Here is a 13,255-nt window from a genome sequence, read left to right on the forward strand (position 1 = left end):
TGGTTTGGTGGTGCTGAATTCTCTCAGCTTTTGCTTGTCTGTAAAGCTTTTGAATTCTCCCTCATATCTGAATGAGATCCTTGCTCGGTACAGCAATCTAGGTTTTAGGTTATTCTCTTTCATTACCTTAAGTATGTCCTGCCATTCCCTTCTGGCCTGGAGGGTTTCTATTGATAGATCAGCTGTTATCCTTATGGGAATCCCTTTGTGTGTTATTTGTTGCTTCTCCCTTGCTGCTTTTAATATTTCTTCTTTGTGTTTGATCTTTGTTAATTTGATTAATATGTGTCTTGGGGCATTTTGCCTTGGGTTTATCCTGTTTGGGACTCTCTGGGTTTCTTGGACTTGGATGGCTATTTCCTTCCCCATTTTAGGGAAGTTTTCAGCTATTATCTCCTCGAGTATTTTCTCACGGCCTTTCTTTTTGTCTTCTTCTTCTGGGACTCCTATGATTCGAATGTTGGGGCGTTTCACATTGTCCCAGGGGTCCCTGAGGTTGTCCTCATTTCTTTTGATTCTTTTTTCTTTTTTCCTCTCTGCTTCATTTATTTCCAACATTTTATCTTCTACCTCACTTATCCTATCTTCTGTCTCCGTTATTCTACTCTTGGTTCCCTCCAGAGTGTTTTTGATCTCATTTATTGCATTATTCATTTTTAATTCACTCTTTTTTATTTCTTCTAGGTCTTTATTAAACATTTCTTGCATCTTTTCAATCTTTGTCTCCAGGCTATTTATCTGTAACTCCATTTTGTTTTCAAGATTTTGGATCATTTTTATTATCATAATTCTAAATTCTTTTTCAGGTAGATTCCCTATCTCCTCCTCTTTTGTTTGACTTGGTGGGCATTTTTCATGTTCCTTTACCTGTTGGGTATTTCTCTGTCTTTTCATCTTGTTTAGATTGCTGTGTCTGGAGTGGGCTTTCTGTATTCTGGAGGTCTGTGGTTCCTTTTTATTGTGGAGGTTTTACCCAGTGGGTGGGGTTGGACGATTGGCGTGTCAAGGTTTCCTGGTTAGGGAAGCTTGCGTCGGTGTTCTGGTGCATGGAACTTGATTTCTTCTCTCTGGAGTACAATGGAGTGCCCAGTAATGAGTTTTGAGATGTGTCTATGTGTTAGGTGTGACCTTGGGCAGCCTGTATGTTGGCGTTCAGGGCTATGTTACTGTGTTGCTGGAGAATTTGCGTGGTATGTCTTGCTCTGGAACTTATTGGCTCTTGGGTGTTGGTTGGTTTCAGTGTAGGTATGGAGGCTTTTGGATGGTCTCTTATTACTTAAAGTTCCATGTAGTCAGGAGTTTTCTGGTGTTCTTGGGTTTTAGGCCTCAGTCTCCTGCCTCTGGATTTCAGTTTTATTCTTCTAGTAGTCTCAAGACTTCTAGTATACAGCACTGCTAATAAAAGTTCTAGGTTAATGCCGAAAGATTCTCCCCTGTGAGGGACGCCCAGAGAGGTTCACAGAGTTACATGAAGAAGAGGAGAAGGAGGAGGGAGATAGAGATGAGCAGGAGGAGAAAAAGGGGGACTCAAGAGGAGAGAGACCGATCTATGCAGTTGTCTGTTCCCAGAGTGTTCTCCGTAGCCCATACACCCACAAAGATTCACAGAATTGGATTAGGAAGAGAAGGGGAAAGGAGGAAATAGAGGTGTTCTGAGGTAGAAAAAGGAGAGTCAAGATTGGGAGAGAATGATCAACACACTCCTGAATAAAAATGGGAACTAAATATTGGATTCTTAAATGTCCACAATTTATATCATATACTGAAAAACAAAGATTAAAAATCTAGAGTAGAGGTTAGACTCTTAAAAATACTATGTTAGAAACAAAAACCAAAACACACACAAAAAATTTTAGAAATATATATGAAGTTCAGTTTAAAAATAGGGCTTCTCTCTTTTTTTCATTTTTTTGTAAGATCATAGTGTAATGAAAATGAAAATTAAGGAGTAGTAGAGGAGTAATAGAGGACTTTAAAAGGAAATAAGAGAAAAAGAAAAATAGAAGAGAAAAAGGGGGAAAAAAAAGAAAAAAAACAACAATACAAGAAAAACATTTTTTTTCCTAATTAAGAAAATTGCAAAAATCTATGAAAATGAAAGTTGAGGAGTAATGGGGGAGTAATAGGGAATTTTAAAAGAAAATAAAAGAGAAAAAATAAAAATGAAAAAAGAAAAAAAGCTTTTTTTTTTTTTTTTTTTCCTTTTTTCTTTTACTTAAAAAAAAAAAAAAAAAACACAGCAAAAATATATCTAGGAATTTCTCTGGAGCTGTTGCGGTCAGTGTGGGTTCGGTTCAGTTTCAGATAGCTCCTCGTTCCAGCTTACACGTCTCGATATCTACAGGCCCCTTCCGGTGTAGTTGGTGTTACCTACAGGGATTTTAATCTGTTGCGCCGGTCCCTTCTGAAGCGGTTCCCTTTGTTTATTTGGCTTCTGTTTGCCGGTCTCTTCATGCCTAATTTCCGCCCTGACACAGGAGGGCGGAGGTGGACTCTTATTCAGGTTGCTAGTTCTGTCGCGCTGCGGGGAGGGGCTGGCGCTGCTTTCCCGTCTACGCTGCTCAGGCTCCTGGCTGCTCTATATGGAGCGTGCCCTGCGCTGCGCGCAATTCCAGCCCTCAGGTGTTCCACAAAGGCGTGGAACAAAAAGCTGCGCCTGCATTTTGTGCCTATGCCGTCCTTCTGAGTGTCTCAGGCGCTTGACAGGCGCACTCTCCCAGGGTGTGGCGCGCCTTCTCGCGCCTTCTTTCAATTAGAGTTTAGCTTTAGGCTAGAGCCCTGGAGCCCTGGAATATATGTTGTCCTGCAGTACTAGTTCCACCATACATCAAGGGGACCAGCCTTTTCAGTGCTGCTCCTAACATTCATTGTGAACTCCTGGTCCCTGGGTGGTGGGTATAGTCCCCAAGAAGGCAGTTCCAATTAGCTCTCTTGCAGCTGTCCAGGAAGAATGGGGCTGTGAGCTTTTAGCAGCCCAGCAAACAGCAGCTGTGTTCTAGGTGCATCTGTGCAGTGAATGAGGTTTGACCAGATGCAGAGAGAGGGTCTACAACATTCTTCACCATCACTGGCACCACCAGAAGTCACACCTCCATCATTTCATATCCAAATCATTACAACTACTTGTACTCTTCCATTTTTTTTCTCTACTATAGCCAAACACCTTGCACAGTGGCTCAGATGGCAAAGCATCTGTCTGCAATGCAGGAGACCTGGGTTTGATCCCTGGGCCGGGAAGATGCCCTGGGGGAGGGGAATGGCAACCCACTCCAGTATTCTTGCCTGGAGAATCCAATGAACAGAGGAGCCTTGTGGGCTACAGTCCATGGGATCACAAAGAGTCAGGCACAACTGGGTAACTAACACTTTTTCACTATAATCAAAGATTTTATTCTAAAATTTTAAACCTAACTGCATCATGTGTTAGCTTAAACTACCTTCCAAAAATAATCTGAAAACTTATATAACTGAAATCGCTTCACTGTACACCTGGAACCCACAATGTCAGAAATTATCTATACTTCAATATGAAAAAAAATCTTTTAATATCGTGGCAACCCACTCCAGTATTCTTGCCTGGAGAATCCCCATGGACAAAGGAGCCTGGACGGCTAGAGTCCATGGGGTCGCTAAGAGTCAGACACGACTGAGTGACTCAGCACAGCACATAGTACTTAGTTTCAAGCCTTAACACAATGATGAGGCCCTCCCCAGTCTTTTCTGTCCCTATCACTCCAGCTTCAGTTCAGTTCATTCACTCAGTCAAGTCTGACTCTTCACAGAGTCAGACACACCAGCTCCCTATTTTGTACACTTTAGAAGCTAAGTGTCTAACGTGCTTCCTGAAATGCAGTGCATATTCAATAAACAGTTGTTGAATAAAAAGTTTGCCAACCACAGCTATGTGACATTTATGCGGAATCTGTATACACACTTCACCTTCTGGACTTTGTTACATATTTTCTTTTCTAAAGCAGCCTTGCTCCATCTGATGTCTATTCATGCTGCTGACTCCTTGAGTCCCATTTCTAATGTCTTTTCACCTTGAAATATCTCCTGAACCCCCAGGTCTTTGTTGTGTGTCCCTCAAATATGCTTTCAGAGTAAGTACCCTTACTTCCACTATCTTGCTGTTTGTAGTGCTGTGTTGTAAGTCTTTGCTCTCTTCTGGGAGTCTATGAATCTAAAGTCTGTGAAGACATCATTCAGGTTTTTCTTTATTCGCTGATGAAGCCCCAGCAATTGTCACTATCTGATACATCCCTTGGGCTGAAAAATATTTGTTGTTTAATGAATGTAGGGTGGGTGAAATGAATGCAATATACTTATTCTGGGGCTGTTTTTTGTGTAAAAGGGGCCACAAATTAAAAATAAACCAAAAAAAAAAAATTATAATGAAATGTTACCAAAAAGGAAATGCAGAAAAATATTTTTTGATTTTTAAATCAAAATATAAAAACCAATCAATGTGAAATAATCAATATAAAATAATAAATACTGAAAAAATATTGACAGAAATATAGGGAGAAACAGAATGATGATATCATATTTAGGACTGGTAGAATATCAAGGTACTTCAAAAGATAGCAAGTTTATTTTCAATTTCTTCTTTATTCCTAGTTTATGCAGAATAAAACCAAACCTTAGTTTTCAAAAGACAAAAGCCTAGATTACTTCTCTAAGTCTGAAACAGGTAAAGGTAGATAACATTTCCTAGTCTGCAATACTACATTTTTCTGAATATTTTATTGAATTTACTCATCTTCCCTTATACTTACATCTATTTTATCTAACATTTATCATAAATCAGACATTGTGCCTTGAAGATAATATTAATAACAAGTAGCTAAATATTTTGCAGAGTATGGCTTAGTTTGTTGAATAAATTGAAATTCCTGTCTGATATTAGATCATTCTTTTACTTGGATCTTCACTCTTTTTGATGGGTTATCCAGATAAGATTGTAACATGAGCAATACAAAGTGATTCTTAATGCAACAAGAAAATTTGGAATATTTTTGTGCAACATTCTTTAAATTCCCCTTAGAGTTTAAAGGTTCTATTGCTTATCATATATTAACGCATATATATGGAATTTAGAAAAAAGTCAAAGATGAACCTATGTGTAAGGTAGGACTAGAGGTGCAGATGTTGAAAATTGGTTTGTGGACACAGCGGAGGAAAGAGGGTCTGAATGAACTGAGAGAATAGCATTGAAAATACCATGCATAATATAGTTAGAGGGAAGCTTATGTGCAGCACAGGGAGCTCGGCTCGGTGCTCTGTGAGGACCTAGAGGGGAGTTACGTACCACGGTGTTACACACCACATACCACATACACACACATATATGTGGACAGAGGATCTTGGTGGGCTACATTCCACCAGGTCGCAAAGAGTCAGATGTGACTAAAGCGACTTAGCACACACCATATATACAATTTCAGCACAGTCCTTATCTCCATAAATGGTAAGTAGTATCAACATGGTTTTCCAATAGTCATGTGCGGATGTGAGATTTTGACTATAAAGAAGTCTGAGCACTGAAGAATTGATGCTTTCAAACTGTGGTGCTGTAGAAGACTCTTGACAGCACCTAGGACTGCAAGGAAATCCAACCAGTCTTCCGTCAAGGAAATCAGCCCTGACTCTTCACTGGGAGGACTAATTCTGAAGCTGAAGCTCCAATATTTTGGCCACTTGATACAACGAACTGACTCATTGGAAAAGATCCTCATGCTGTGAAAGATTGAAGGCAAAAGGAGAAGGGGAGGCAGATGAGATCATAGGGCAGCATCACCAACTCAACAGACATGAGTCTGAGCAAATTCTAAGAGAGAGTGGAGGACAGAGGAGTCTGGGGTGCTGCAGTCCATGGGGTCCCAAAGAGTCAGAAATGATTTAGCAACCGAACAACATAATTATGTTACGTTTGTATCATTGTCTGACAGCATATTTCTGCAGTTAAGAACATGGTCTGAGACAGCAGCTAAAAATATGGTTCTTCAACATTCCTGTTTTGGAATTTTCCCATTCTATTTGTTTAATCACCTATAAAATGAGGATAATAGTGATGGCTACTTATTTGGATAGTTACAGAGATTACTGCTCAATATCAGTGTGTTTATTTTTTGTTTTATTAGAATGAATTTATTAAGGCATATAGATAGAAAAAGCTACAAAAACTAAGTCTCAACTTGGCAGAATGTTTCAAACATGAAAAAGTAGTCTCCTGCCTGTTTGTCTCACATTTCATGCACCATTTCTTCTCCCCATTGTGGAATCTATAATTGGTAGTGACTATTTTATTTTTCCCTTTATCTCAAAGGTCTTCTTTGCCAAAAGCATCAACAATGTCCTTCTGAACTTTGCGGAGAATCAATGCTGGTCTCCATATACCTCTTATTGATCACCTGAAATAGCTTTACTATTACACAAATTCCTAATGACATTTTTCATCTGGGCATTTCTCAAGGTATAGATGAAGGGATTTAACATGGGTGTTATCATAGTGTAGAATACAGTCACTGTTTTATCAATTGGTAAAGTAACTGGTGGTCTCAGATATACAAAAATGCAGGGCACAAGGAGCAAGGTGACAACTATGATGTGGTAGACACAAGTGGAGAAGGCCTTGTGCCTTGCCTCCAAACTGTGGTTCCTTAGGGAATGCAGGATGACCACATAGGAGCCCATCAAGAGGATAAAGTTTATAATACAGATGAAACCACTGTTGGCAGCAACAAATAATCCTAGAGTGTGAGTATCAGTGCAGGCAAGATTGAACAAAGCGTTAAGATCACATAAAAAGTGGTCTATGACATTAGGGCCACAGAAGGGTAATCTGAAGATGAAAAAAGATCTGTATGATTCCTTAAAGAAAGCCTCCCACCCATGCCACGCCAATTAGCAGCCAAAACACCCTCCAGTTCATGATGCTTGTGTAGTCCAAGGGCTTGCAGATGGCCACATAGCGGTCATAGGCCATCACAGTTAGCAGGATGACCTCAGCACTTCCCAGGAAATGTTCCCCAAAGATTTGTGCCATGCATCCATTGAACAGGATGGTCTTCCTTTCACAGAGTGAATCGACAATCAGTTTAGGTGTATTCACAGAGGAATAGCAAGCATCAATAAGGGAGAGATAAGCCAGAAAAAAGTACATGGGAGAATCCAGTAATGGACTGACTATAATGGTGACCAAATGATGAACAAATTTCCTACCACAGAGATGATGTAGACGACCAAAAACACAACAAATATGACCTTCTTCAACTCTGGATTCTTCATGAGCCCCAAGAGAACAAATTCTGTCATGTTGTTCCTATTCTCCATGTATTTTGTGTTATGGTTCATTATGTTACCTGGTTAAAAAAAAAAAAAAAGTTACTTTTCATCACCTCAACCTTGAGTTCGCTGAGCCTCTCCATGTAATAAAAAATAAATGTACAGATTCTATGGAGTTCTGAGTTTTTAAGTCATTTTTTTTTTATATATAGGAAAAATGTTTCTGATCTCTTAAAGGTAACTCGCATGCTCCCCTGTAAAGAGATAATGCTTATAGGTTAGAGACATGAGGGACTCTGTGAAAACACAGGAGGGAGATTTTCTCTGCACATGTACTCATGGGGGATGATGCAAGCCCAATATGAATCAATAGATCTCACATATATGGCAGCCAAACCTGAGATGAAAGGTAGAATACAGATGTAAAAGCTATGAATGCAAAACCAAGGGATTTTCCCTTTATTCTTAGGAAATGAGAAACCATGTAAGTTAAATGAAAATGTGAGAGTAAGGATGAAGAGGGATGTGAGAGAGAGGGTGTGTTGGATTTAATTCCAAAAATGATGTTTTTCTGACTTGTATGAAGTAGGATGAGGTTTAGTAAGGGGAGGGAAGACAGAAAAACATTAGTATCAGACTCTATAACAGTTCACATAAAGTGTAACAGAGCTTTGGGAATGGGAAAGTAATGAAAAGTTAAAGAAGCTACTGTGCCAGAATACAGGAGTGGGTAGCCGCTCCCTCCTCCAGGGCATCTTCCCAACCCAGGGAGAGAACCCAGGTCTCCCAGATTGCAGGCGGATTCTTTACTAGCTGAGCCACTGGGGAAGCCCAATAAAATAAACATGTTTCCTAAATCCAATAACTTTAAAATAATTGAAAAATATACTTTAATGATCAATTGCTATATGCACGGCATGATTATAGTCTATGTATATTTCTTTCATATAGCAGGTGAGAAGAAATTTTAGTATATAATAGTATAGTAGTAATAATTATATTAGCTAAAACTTGCTGAACATTTAATAGTAATAATAATATTAGCTAAAACTTGCTGAACATTTACTGTGCTCTAAGAGGCCATCCAATACTTTGGCCACCTGATGTGAAGAGCTAACTCATTTGAAAAGATCCTGACGCTGGGAAAGATTGAAGGCTAGAGAAGAAGGGGATGACAGAGGATGAGATGGTTGGATGTCATCACCGACTCAATGGACATGAGTTTAAGTAAACTCCGGGAGTTGGTGATGCACAGGGAGGCTTGGTGTGCTGCAGTCCATGGAGTCTCAAAGACTCAGACACGACTGAACAACTGAACTGAACTGAACTGAACTGAAGATATTTCATTATTTAAGATTCATTAAAACTTATGTTTACTACTATCATTTTTATACTTATTTTACACATTAGGAAGTAGAAGCTTAGAGAAGTTAAGGATTCTACCTAAACTCGGGCAGCTACAATGGACAGAGTTCAGATTAGTTTAAATTACACTTTTATTTTTTTGTTCCAAATTCTTAAGCCACAACCTATAAAATTATTACAATAAAACAATGCTAAATTAGTATATATGTATGTATGTGTGTATATATATATATATATATATATATATAAATTTAATCAACCTATACAAAGATCAGAGATGCACACACACAGTATAATTTACTGAAATCCCCCAGTATTAATAACTATATGGCAACCCACTCCAGTATTCTTGCCTGGAGAATCCCATGGAGGGAGGAGCCTGGTAGGTTACAGGCCATGGGATCGCAGAGTCAGACATGACTGATCGACTTCACTTCACGTCGCTTCACTTCACTGCTTTCATTAAAGGTCCATTTTATCTTTTTCTCTTCCCTACCTACACTTCTTCCATCAAAAATATCCCCATAAAGCATGAACCCACACTGTTCTACAAAAGGTTGCAAATGACGTTGAAAATGACAATCCCATTGGGAGAGCATATTGGTTTGGGAATCAGAAGGTCCAGATTAGAATCTTGCTTTTTCCCACTGTTACTTGTTGATTTGAGGTGCATTTCTTGGCATCTTACATTTTTGTTTTTCAATATCAAGTGAGAAGTTTAATCCACCTCACCTCACACGCTATTATGAGAACTGACTGAAGAAACATATGAATGCATACACCACAGTGTTGGGGACACACAGAGGACCTTCCTCACTTGTATGGCTGTTTATGCACTCAAGATTAAGAAGAATTAATATTTTTGACAGTGATACATCTAAACATTTGACCATACAATAGACTGAGGAAGAATCATTTCCAATTTTACTTTTAAAGAAGTCACAGAGATCCATATTATGTTCATCATTTGCTCCCAGGAAGTTCTTCATATGGATGTTTGTACTAAACATGTGATGGTTCATATCATCTAATTGATATCCTTTTGTGTGTGAAATGCATTTAAGTTTTGTTTTCATACTCATGAGTTGTCTTAATTATTAAAATAATTGTCCAATGACAAAATAAGTGTATCTGGGGTTAGAGAAAAAGGTCTTACAAAATTTCTTAATCTCAGTGAGACTAGTATTTTCTTCTGTCAAATTAGGTATGACATTTACCAAATATCTTTGGAAGAACGTGCTGAATGTAAAAAGTTTTGCTATTGTACTTGAAAAGTATTAAAATATAACAATTACTATATATGGAAAACACCAGTCTTTACTAAACATCAGAACTTTTGAAAAACTTACCTTCTAGTCTTAGATGATATTAATGATATTTGAGAGTGCTCAGAACTAATTCCATTTTAAAATTGACCTCTTTGGATAAGAAACTTTCAATAGTAAAGATGTGACACTCTCAGAAAGGCTATTCAGATAATTCAGTATCAAGTGAATAGAAGATAAGTGAGTCTTTGTATAGGTCTAAATCTTTTCTTCTAACCTAAAGACTGAAAAAGCTTTCACAGAAAATATGGAACTTGAATTTAGAATAAATTCACTTAGAATACCAAGGCAAAATGATCTTCCATGAATGCTCTGATCCAAAAGCTAGGAGGCAGAATGTGTGGTGGAAACATATTCAAACGAGTCTTTCCACTCTTGACAAATCTTTCTCTGGAAATCTAAGCATCAAGAAAAGACATTTTCAGTTGCATGCATGGTTATTTACCAAGTTTGCCATATAGGTTCTAAGATCTGTTCTATAGCTGCAATTTTCTATCCCAGAAACTAATTATCTGCTTTGATGGAAATACTTTGTCTTAGAAGCAGATATTCTCTAGGGACATGGTTGGGAAACACTCATTTTTGAGTTGGAAATTCTATTCCCTGCACTTGCAGCCAAAAGATGTGAGTGCCCTTTCTCTATCTGAACTTGCTTTTTTAAGTAGGCTGACTGTTGTATGAATAACAAGGATGGTGTAACTCCATCACAGTAATATCTGTGATGTAGTTACCCTGTGAACTCATGTCAGAGAAAAACTTGCATTGTACACATGTACTATATCTTCCTATCCATTCATCTATCGATGGACACAATTGCTTCTGTATAATGGCTATTGTAAATAGTATTGTGGTAAAAATTGGAGTATATGTATCCTTATGAGCTATGTTTACTCCAGATATATATCCAGGAGTAGGATTGCTGGATCAGATGATAGTTTTTAGTTTTCTTTTTAATAAAAATCCATATTGTTCTCCACACTGGTTGTATCAATTTACATTCTGGATATAGATTTTTTTTTTGATGATGCCCATTCTGACAGGTGTGAATTGCTATTTCATTGCAATTTTAATTTGCATTTATGTAATACGTAGCAATATGAGCATCTTGTCATGTGTCTCCTGGCATCTGTATGTCTATACTAATGAAATGTCTATTTATATATTTTGTTCATTTTTGTAATTTTTTTTTATTGTGCTGCATGAGGTGTTTGTAAATCTGGGGATCTAATCGCTTGTTAGCTGTGTCATTTGCAAATATTATCTCTCATTTTGTGTTTTTTTTTTTTTTTTTAGCTTGTTTATCATTTCTTTCACCATGAAAAAGTTTTGAATTTAATTAGGTACTGTTCTTTATTCCTGTTTTTATTTCTATTACTCTAGGAGATGGATCAAAAAATATTTTGCTCTAATTTATGTCAGACAGTATTCTGATATTTTCAAAGAGTTTTTTTTTTCTTTCATTTATTTTTATTAGTTGGAGGCTAATTATTTTACAATATTGTTGTGGTTTTTGCCATACATTGACATGAATCAGCCATGAGTTTACATGTGTTCCCCATCCTGATCCTCCTCCCACCTCCCTCCCCATCTCATCCCTCTGGGTCTTATAGTATCTTATGTTAGGTTAGGTCTTTAATCCATTTTAACGTGTGTGTGTGTGATGTTGGGCATGTTCTCATTTCATTCTTTTACACAGAGCTGTTCAGTTTTCCCAGCTTCATTTATTGAAGAGATTGTTTTCTTTCCATTGCCTCCCTTGTTGCAGACTAATTGACCATATGTGCATGAGTGGACGTTGTAGTATAATCTGATCAGTGAGCTTGATTCCTTTAGCTCTATTTCTCTCTCTCAAAGTTGCTCTTGGTATTCAGTATCTTTTGTGTTTCCATACAAATTTTAAGATTTCTTTTTGTTCTAGTTCTGTAAAAAAAAAAAAAATACTATTAGTCGGACACGACTGAGCGACTGAGCTGATACTGATACTGAATCATACTGAATTAACTGATTATATCTATTAGATATTTTGTAGAGACCTTAGAAGTTTCTGGGCTTCCCTGTGGCTCAGATAGTAAAGAATCTTCCTGCAATGCAGGAGACCCGAGTTCAATTCCTGGGTCGGGAAGATACCCTGGAGAAGGGAATGGCAACACATTCCAGTATACTTGCTTGGAGAATTCCATGGTCAGAGGAGCCTGGTGGGCTACAGTCCATGGGATGACCAGAAGTCAGATATGACAGAGTAACTAACACTTTCACTTTAGCATTTTCTACCTATATAATTATGTACATCAATATCAGTTCAGTTGCTCAGTCATGTCCGACTCTTTACAACTTCATGAACCGCAGCATGCCAGGCCCCCCTGTCCATCACCAACTCCCGGAGTCCAACCAAACCCAGGTCCATTGAGTCAGTGATGCCATCCAACCATCTCATCCTCTGTCTCCCCTTCTCCTCCTGCCCTCAATCTTTCCCAGCATCCAGGTTTTTTCCACATGAGTCAGCTTTTCGCATCAGGTGGACAGAGTGTTGGAGTTTCAGTTTCAGCATCAGTCCTTCCAATGAATATTCAGGACTGATTTCCTTTAGGATGGACTGGTTGGATCTCCTTGCAGTCCAAGGTACTCTCAAGAGTCTTTTCCGACACCACAGTTCAAAAGCATCAATTCTTCGGAGCTCAGCTTTCTTAATAGGACAACTCTCACATCCATACATTACCACTGGAAAAACCATAACCTTGACTAGACTGACTTTTGTTGACAAAGTAATGCACATAAATATTTATATAATATTGCTTCTTCTTTTCTAATCTTTATTCTGTTTTTCTTTTGTTTTAAATTTAATGACTAAAATTTGGGGTACAAGGCAGAACAGAAATTAAGAGAGGACAGACATGACTTGTTTCCAGTTTTAGAATTCAGTTAAGTATGATGATAGATGTAGGTATTATTCAGATACTCTCTCAGATTGAATCAATTCCTTTCATCCTTTATTTTCTTACATTTTTATGCATAAATTTCAATTGAAAAATTTCTATTTGCATACATCTATTGAACTAGTCATGAGATTTTTCACCCTTATTCTTTTAATTTAGTGAATATCATTGATTGCCTTTTGAAAGTTAAATAGTATTTTATTGCTGGAATATATTATACAGTCATGTTGAATAATTACTTTATAAAATGACAGAACTCGTCCACTGGTATTTTGCTTAATATGATCATAAGGTATATATTTTATATTTTTTGTTATAATACAACTTGGCATGTAGGTTATTGTA

Source organism: Muntiacus reevesi, chromosome 4 (assembly GCF_963930625.1).
Source record: "Muntiacus reevesi chromosome 4, mMunRee1.1, whole genome shotgun sequence".
NCBI lineage: Eukaryota > Metazoa > Chordata > Mammalia > Artiodactyla > Cervidae > Muntiacus > Muntiacus reevesi.